The 6,869-nt window shown below is 44.2% G+C and overlaps 1 long non-coding RNA gene across 1 annotated transcript; it reads right to left on the minus strand.

Annotated features, from left to right (window-relative positions):
- Positions 1-1,461: 1,461 nt before the first annotated feature.
- Positions 1,462-6,099, minus strand: LOC125385400. Its single transcript, XR_007224602.1, has 4 exons — positions 5,785-6,099; positions 4,283-4,498; positions 3,356-4,228; positions 1,462-3,227 (listed from the first exon to the last, which is right to left on the minus strand). It is a non-coding gene; the product is annotated as an uncharacterized LOC125385400 (long non-coding RNA).
- Between the last annotated feature and the right edge of the window lie 770 nt (positions 6,100-6,869).

Raw genomic sequence — 6,869 nt, forward strand, 5'->3', positions numbered from 1 at the left:
CACATTGTTTTTACGATACGCTCATACATCCATACCATTCTTAGACCAAAGCATTTCGGAATATAAATAAGCTGTGGCCTCTGAGCGACCTGTTTCTCGCCTCCATGTGATCTGTTAGCAAATAGTTCGATCCTGCTACTATTTAACGACAAATAGTTGTTCCTGAAGAGAGGAACGGATCAGTTTCGGTAGATCTAATACACGGCTTCCTTCTTGTTGTCTTCGTTGCCTTCCATTATGTATTGGATATTTTTTGGGATATTTACTCTGTCCGACCCTCGTTTCTGAAGGCAAGCTGAGGACAGAGAATGACTACTTTGTAATCGGAAACCATTGTGAAACGATCTCGTGTAAATGAAGATTAGATCGTGTACATAGCGATAGTGTCGTTCCTCCGAATAGATACAGAAATAAGATCGTAAACGTACAACTTAATTTTTGATAAATAGAATAAATTGCGCAACGTTTTAAGCAGTTCAGTTTATCGAGTAGCGAAAGATAGATTGAATTTGAAATGATATCTTATTTTGATCGATTTATATCGCTGTCATTTATTATTTTATCATTTACTTATTAGAAGAAATAGTCACTTTTTCGTATTCCGAAGGATACAATGATGAAATGAATGTTTGTCTAGAACAAAGAAGAAAATTATCGTATATCAGGTCTGTAAGTATGAAACCGGAATTTGCCTATAGATGGCCCTAGCTGATAATGTAGTTATCACTAAACTGCGTCATTGATGCCAAAAGTCTTTGTTGACATCTCACAAACATTTTCGACTCAGAACAATACAAGTTTCATACAACAGCATAGTTTGTAATAGCGTTGAACATGTCGAATTTTGTGCCTGGAAACTACGATTTGCGGACAGCATTGATTTTCTGTTACCATTTGAAGAAAACTGCTGCAGAATCGCATCGAATGCTTGTCGAAGCTTACGGTGAGCATGCCCTTGGTAAATCACAGTGCTTTGTGTGGTTTAAAAAATTCAGAAGTGGCAATTTTGACGTGAGGAACGAAGAACGTGTTTGGTGGGATCAGAAGGGTGTGATCTATTATGAGCTGTTAAAACCTGGCGAAACCGTTAATACTGAGCGCTAATGCGATCAGAATATCAAAAAAGGCAACACAAAGTAATTTTGCTTCATGATAATGCACCATCACATACAGCAAAACCGGTCAAGGAAACGATCGAAGCGTTTAGTTGGGAAATACTTTCGCACGCGGCTTACTCACCAGACTTGGCTCCGTCCGATTACTATTTATATGCATCGATGGGACACTCACTTTCTGACTAGCACTTCACTTCTTACGAAAATGTACGAAAATGCCTCGATGACTGGTTTGCCTCAAAAGAGCGACAGTTTTTTTGGCGTGGCATCCACCAATTGCCAGACAGGTGGGAAAAATGTGTAGCTAGCGATGGGCAATACTTCGAATAAAATATTTTTAATCATTTTCATACGATAAACGTGTATTTTCTATACAAAAACTCCGGTTTCATATTTACATACCTAGTATATCTTTTCTACCACCTACTTTTCAAATTCTCTCTGTCCACCGTCCCACGTTACGATCACACAATATACAACATCATATCAAATGGTAAATTTCAGTCTTCTTTGCTATTATCATTTACACGAAAGCCTCCAGATCGTAAAATCCACGAGTCATCGACGCTTTCTATCGATTCTCGCATAAAAAATGCGATCTCTTGGAACGCATCGAAATGGTAATTAATATCGAAGCAGGCGCGTTAATATGCTTGCCGAAATCCTTGACATTCCCCCGAAGGAGGCGTGTAACGCGTTATGTAATAACAATGGGCGGCGTGGCCGCGCGAGTCGTGAGGATCGCAGACAGCGCTTATTATAATAGTACCGGAGGACGACGCCTTCGGCTACGATGGTTTTCGTGTTATTTGCAGATCGTGCACGCCCGTAACCGTGCAACGTGGATCAATTGCGATGCAGCTCTTGTAGGTAGAGAGCCACGAGGCAGTGCATAGCGAGCGGTACGACCGACGTTGGAGAGACCCATGGCTCTGGAATGGAGAACGGAGGGAAAGGGTTCCCGTATCGAACAGAGAGCGACGGTCAGAAGGAGCCAGGAAAGGGGAGGAGAGACGGGAGGATCCTGAATTGGCGAACAGATGCGCAGCACGATCGCGAAGCCCGATGTATTGCGTTTGCTAATCCCCAGCATGGCTGACAGTATAATACACCGCTTTGCAAACAGCAGCAACATCGGTGCTGCCGGTGGTGCTGCTGTTGCAGTTGCCTTCCAACCCCTTCGGCACCTCTCTCGAGCTAGGTAAGTATGCACGTATGTACCGGCGGCCGGATCCTACGTGAGAGTACGTGTCGCACTTGTGTCCGTGTATATAAGGTTCGGGGGACGTGTACTCATTCATAGGGGACACACGAACACGCGGTCAATGCATAGGGAGTTGGGCACATTGCGGTGGGAGCTGAACGAATCAGCCACCATTTAACCTTCCGATCCATGATCCTGCCACGTTGCTTACTCGCTCTATAGTCTTCGAAGCGGAGTATTTTGGTACCTGCTGTATTTAAATTGTTCGTGAATACAACCGGAGAATCGAGTTGTAGATCTGAGCGTTGTACCATGATCGGTTGACTTGGCCCGTGAGACGCGACCCCGTTCAAGGAAACCATCCCTCGATGGTATGGAGCGTCGACGATGGCTGGTTGGCTTTTTGTTAAATACGCTTGCTGGAACGACGAGCGCCCATTGAAAGGATTGGAATCGTTCGACGCTGAAACGCCGTGTCGAATGGAACGGCTCGATTAATTCTCACGAATGCCTCCTCTGCTCGAGCCATCCCCGAGGAACGAGGCACCGAAGAAAGGGAATAAAAACAATCGACCGTGAACTTGTTCGTGCCCGTGGAATCGTTCGTTCAGCCGTCTCATAGTATTCGTAATGGAAAGAGAAAGATGTCAGAACGAATAAGCTGGAATAAGAGAGAGAAAAAAAGCGAGTGGAGAAGTTTAAAAAAAGAGAAGAGAAGAAGAAATCGACGGTCAAACAACGTTTACAAAGACTCAGCGAAGCGTCTGGTATCCACCGCGGGGGTAATTTCATTTTCCTTTTCTTCTAGCTCGAGACGACGAATAGCTGGTGGAGAACCGTTGACAAAACGCATATACGCGTATTTCTAGGCCTTGTTGATCAGGTCCTCGAGTACTCGGTGAATCAAACTGAAACGGGCGACACTTGGAATCGCGTACGTACAAAAGCGCGAACAAAAGCGGTATTCAATGTAAGAATGGAGTTGAATGTGACCCCAGGTTTCCTGGATCCTCTCGATATGCGTATATGTACTTACATACTTAAGCTATTCCGTGGTTGCTGGGCCTGAATGGAGGACGAAGTCTTCCTGGGAACGAGATAATCTCGCTTATAGAACACCGAACTCTCGAGCGAGCGGGCCCCTCGAGCATCGAGCCGCTCCTCGTCCGCTGAAGCTGATAGCAAAAAGAGGGAAAAAAAGCGTGTTCTTCAAACGAAGAAAATCTCGGGTGAAAAGGTTCGTCCTCTTTGATCTCGTCAGGAAATGAATGCAAGGACTGTTGACCTTTTTGCGGCGGACACGGTGAAACGGGGTTAACGCATATTGCCAGCCAACGTTTCCGTCCCTCTTTCGCGCGACACGGCAACCTCTGCGATAGAGATTTTCCTTGAGATATCGATTCAGGCGCTTCCACGAGTTCTTCCTCTCTCTCTCTCTTACTTTTATTATCTTTATTATCGCTAATTTCGTCTTGAGGAATTTATTAAAAGGCAAAAATTGAAATATCTTGAAATATGTTTGCAGCGCTGCAACGTATTACTAATTATTCGGTGGAAAGTATTTTACGGAAAATGAAAATGTCAACCTTACGCTGTAAGAAATTGTTATGACGCCAAAAAGCGAGAGAAGTAGCGACGGCATTGCCGATGTTACTTCCACACGAGTAAATCGTCCGATTCGAGCAACTAGCGGGTAAAGCACGCGATTCTTCCCTTTCTTCAGCTTCTCAACCTCTGACGTGCATTGTCTCTGATTCAAAGACGACACGAAGATTGCCGGTTGATAGGTTATCTTCGGGTGGACTGGTTTCCGTTGGAAAAAAGCCTTCACAGACGGGGGACGTCGAAAGGCTTCGATTGTCTTAATTTTAAGAGAAAGATGCCAGCCGCACGATTTCATCGAGCGAACCTTGGGGGAGAAATTTCATTACTTCTGTCGGTCTTTTTGTCAACGAATACTTACAAGAAAGTGTCTCCCTTTCCTGTCGGCGTTGTTTCACTCGTTTATTCATTTCGCTCCTTCTAGAGATTTCATCGATACGTTCACATTGCTTTCAAAACGTTAAATCTCTTCCTCCGTGTATCGTAAAAAAGAAAAAAGCGATGGAGCATTCGCTTAAACTCTTTCGAGAACGATGGGATAGTTTTTGTACCATTTTCCTCTCGCGATTGTTGCACGCTGTAACACAAATTATACAAATTATAAATATCGCTATAGATATAAGAACTCCTACAGAAAAGAAATAAACTTGCCTTTTAATTGTTAAAAATGCAACATACAAAAATTAAAATACATAGGAGAGAACGAGCTGGTTTAATTACTTTCCATAGCGTAGTGTCGGAACGTTCCTCGGTTTTTGTACTTGAAAGAGTTAAGGAAGCAAAATAATTTCCCCGAATTAATTATCCCAGCGTCTGGATACTTTTAATAGCCGAAAAAATGGGGAGCGTTAAATTCGTCGAGTTAAAAAATGACTCGAAAGTTGCCAGTGGACGCGGGTTGAACGATCGTCAGACGCGAAGGGCAAGGAATTTCCTCGGTGCCAGGCGCTAAGTGACTGATAAAGCCCGGTGAAATCCAATTAGGAGCTTTTAATACTTATCGGGCCCGTCGCGTCGGCTCGATGCGAACCGGCGCAACGCGGCGCGTCGCTGACGATACTTTACGATTTCTCGAGGTGCAGGCCATGCTCGTAATTGCGCGCACTTACCGCGATTTATCAGTGACGAGGCGAACATTCGAGGGCAAACGGAGCGGTCTTTCGAGAAGCGGGCCTGTTCGACAAACAAACAAGCTGGTGTTGCGTTATTGCGTGCGGGATGTACGAAACACGCGTGCAGAATTCCGCGAATCGAACGGAGATACGGACCGATACAGAAAGCAAGGCATCGTTTGATAAACGAACGAGCAAGAACGATGAGATAATGACCGGCCGCGGAGCGATAGACCCTCGTTTCGAGTGAATCGTCCTGTTGTACGCCAGCCTATTCTCAGAAGAAATATTTTGCACGATATCTACGAGCTGCGGACACGTCACGAGTCCAGGAAACGCGCATGGTTTGAAGTTGAAGTTTAACGTGTCGGCAATGTGCCGTTATTGTACTGCGAAAATTGTACTGGAAACGAGAATGATTGAAACGTATAGAAGAATGTAGGAACATTTTGTAGAGAGCTCGATTTGATTATTTTTTGTAAAATCGTGTTGGAATGTGAAAGAGAATAGCTATTTGTTGTTCACCAGGAACAACGTGTAGTCATGTTCGACGACCTCGTTCAATTTCAGTTTTTACTAACAAATCGACTTATGATCGTTTATATCGGACTGGACTATGTATATGTATACGTATGTGGAATGCGTCGCAAATTGTACTAGATAGTCATTAATGTCGTTGCGTTAGGTTTCTTCGACGTGTTGTTTCTTTCCAGTCGACTTGATTAATAACAGGTGTGAAGTTGAGCCATACCTGAAACAAAGTCCTCGATGCCTCTTGCGAGGTCTACAATGGTACCGATGCGGCGTTGCGTGAACGGCCGATAAGCAAGTGAATGCCGACCATCGCGGGTAAATTTCTTTCGTCATCTGGCAAGAGCGTCCCCGAGTTCTCGTGGTATTTTTGCGGGCAATTTTCACTGCACCTGTTGTTCCCCTCGTTGTCTACGAGATTGCCATTTCTCCTGGCTGTAATTGGGTACTTCACGCAGCGATCTCGTAATGGGCTATTGTTCATTAGAATACGTCTCTCGTGGCTCGTGTACCACCAGCTCAAAGGAGACCTTAGCTCAATATCTGTGGACCAAATTATCATATACTCGATTTTGCGAAGGAAACGTGAAATTTAACGTAATAATAGGCTGCACGTCTCGGCAGTCTCGCTCCTATTTAAAGACCTCTGTTTATTTAAAGACACTAAACAATAACTAAAATTTGCAATCGTCTTGAGGCAAAGGTTGATTCGTTAGAAATTAAAGGACAATACCAACAGACACGGATGATTAAATAAAATATGTATCTCTCTCCGAAACAGCGTGAACAAACCGCGACTTCGAGGCACCTCTCTCACCCTTTGTACAAGCGAATTGAACCATGGAGAAAACAAGAAATTTCCCGAAGGACCACTGTAGTGTCGGTCTCGAACTCGCTCTGCAAATATACCCGGAACAGTCGTCCACTGAATCTTGCATGTTGATCCTACCGTCTAATCTAAATTTAAGACCTCGCGTTTTCTGCACCGTTTACGTTGTTAACATTGGATCAGAGTGTTTCCGTATCCCTCGTCGATTTCAAATAAAACGATATCGCGCAAAGAATTATTATCCCTTTTTCTAAAACAGTTAGAAACTAACTTATCCCCTTCGTCATTTTTTACTGTTTTACTTTCCTACTTTCTTTCAACAGATCGTCGATAAACGTATCGTTTGAATCTTCAACCCTCTACCAATAGAGCACGATCCCGTCAGAGAAATAGTCGCCCTCGGGGGCGACGACATTAATTAATTGGCTGCCGGAAAGCGTATCGCATCCGCGACACCGCGTTCGAAACAATAGCGG

The sequence above is a fragment of the Bombus terrestris genome, chromosome 7, assembly GCF_910591885.1.
Source record: "Bombus terrestris chromosome 7, iyBomTerr1.2, whole genome shotgun sequence".
NCBI classification, from domain to species: Eukaryota; Metazoa; Arthropoda; class Insecta; order Hymenoptera; family Apidae; genus Bombus; species Bombus terrestris.